Source organism: Dinoponera quadriceps, unplaced genomic scaffold (assembly GCF_001313825.1).
Source record: "Dinoponera quadriceps isolate SergipeBrazil2010 unplaced genomic scaffold, ASM131382v1 scaffold1066, whole genome shotgun sequence".
Classification (NCBI taxonomy): domain Eukaryota; kingdom Metazoa; phylum Arthropoda; class Insecta; order Hymenoptera; family Formicidae; genus Dinoponera; species Dinoponera quadriceps.
In genome coordinates this window covers 8,739-10,925 of record NW_014555145.1, presented here as the reverse complement: position 1 = coordinate 10,925, position 2,187 = coordinate 8,739, and the positions used below count along the sequence as shown (strand labels likewise).

Genomic DNA, 2,187 nt, shown 5'->3' with positions numbered 1-2,187 from the left:
GTGGAGCTGCATATATTAAATTACTGTATGAAAACGAGTCTATTTCTAATTTGAAACTTAAATTTAATCTTGGATAATTTAGATATTACATATAACTCGTAGAATTTCTCACTGACTATTGTTATGATTTTGATTATTACATACTTTCCTTCGCCTTCCTTCTCTCTTGTTCCCAATCGGCTTTATATACACAATAGCACGGGACATGTTTTACTGTAATAATAGATTATATTGACAGTTTCCTTCAGTATACGAACAGAGATACATATACTTAGACAACGTCTTTTCAAAGCTGTGTTTTGAATCTGAAATCTTTTATGCCGATGTGCAACAATCAAGTAGAGTTATTGGAATTTTTTTAATCGTATCACGTAATTAAGAAATCAGTAACATGTTTATCTTGAGGGAAAAGCAATATTTGACAATTCTATTCTCTTATAATAGGTTGAAATGGTGATGTCAAAAGAAAAGGAAAGTGATATAAGGTTATTCGATTCACATTGTATCGTGTTCATTTAGTGCAACGATTCAGAAAAGTACGTGGTTTGAAAACGCTAATATTTCCATCGAAGCAACTTGCAGGTTTGTCGGATATTTCGTGTGTATGAACCGACCAAGTCACAACTTTCTGGAACAAGAAATGGAAATAACTACGTATACCATCGTTAACTGGTCAAATTTTATTCGAGAAGCTATTTTGTTGCGGTGTATCTTAAACTCGAAGTAAATTGGCGGACCGAATTGTACTCTTGAGATTGATGAAGCAAATTTGTCAAGAGAAAATATCACCAAGGATATGTCAGTCGTCAAAGATGAAATTTGTAGAAAAAAAGGAAAAGATGGTTGATAACTTACAAATATAAGGAATTATTTTAATCATCACAGTATGCACCCATATTGTCTATGCACTTTTGCCATTTAAGCGGCAGGTTGTTCAGGCTGAAGGTATATAACTCTGGCGGACGAGAGTCAATGAATTTCTGGATTGCCAGTTTTACAGCATTGTCGGGGTTATATTGTTTTCCTATTAAAAAGTTCTCCAAATTGCGGAAGAAGTGGTAGTCAGTGAGGGCTAGGTCTGGTGAGTATGGAGGATGATGAAGAAGTTCCAACTCCAATTCCTGTAGTTTTGTCACAGTCATTTGTGCAATGTGTGGTCTAGCGTTATCATGCAATAAGGTAGGAGTCAATCTACTGACTAATCTAGGCTGTTTTTCTTTATGTTTTTGTATCATTTCGTCCAGTTGGATGCAATATGTTTCTGCTGTGATCGATGAGCCAGGTTTCATGAAATAATAATGTATCACACCTGCGCTAGACCACCAAACACCCACTATCAGCTTCTTTTCTTGAATATTGCGCTTTGGAGTGTGTTATGGTGATTCATCCTTGTCCAACCACTGTGCTGAAAATTTGCGATTGTCATATTGGATCCATTTCTTATCACAAGTGACAATTCGATTCAAAAGTGAATCAGATTCGTGACGAGAAAGCAACATCAAGCAAACTTCCAAACGTTTTTGTTTCTGTTTTTCCTTCAGTTCATGTGGAACCCACTTATCCAACGTTTTCACTTTACCGATTTGAGCTAAATGAGTTAATATTGTTTGTTTGCTAACACCAAACTTCAACAATAATTCATAGGCACTCTGAGATCAGTCAAACTCAACGGTGACCTTTAGTTCGTCATTATTGACCTTTGATTTTGAGCAACCACGTGGCTCATTTGTGAGGTCAAGGTTATCTGTACAAAATTTGGGGAACTAATTTGATACTGTCTGCTGCGTAATAGCACTAGAGCCAAGTACACTATTAATGTTTCGCGCGGTCTGCGATGCCGTACTTTTAAGTAAGAACTCATATTTCATAATAGTGCGAATTTCCGACCGTTCCATTTTTAACAAAATTAATTTTTAATAAAACGTTTTAATACTTCTTAGAGCTTACAATGATTTCTTTAAACATGCGAGATATGTAACTTTCCAACAAAAAAAAACGGTAATATATTAAGCCAATATCAAATAAGCTGTTACATTTGGCAATATTATTAACTACAAATTTCATCTTTGCCAACCTAATACATACATATATATATATATATATATATATATATATAGAGAGAGAGAGAGAGAGAGAGAGAGAGAGAGAGAGAGACTTACAATTTAGGTAGATCGACTGTGGTGAATA

General features: G+C 34.9%; 1 pseudogene; it reads right to left on the bottom strand.

The window, feature by feature from the left end:
* Window positions 1-872: 872 nt before the first annotated feature.
* Window positions 873-1,895, bottom strand: LOC106743109 (annotated as a pseudogene).
* Window positions 1,896-2,187: the final 292 nt, after the last annotated feature.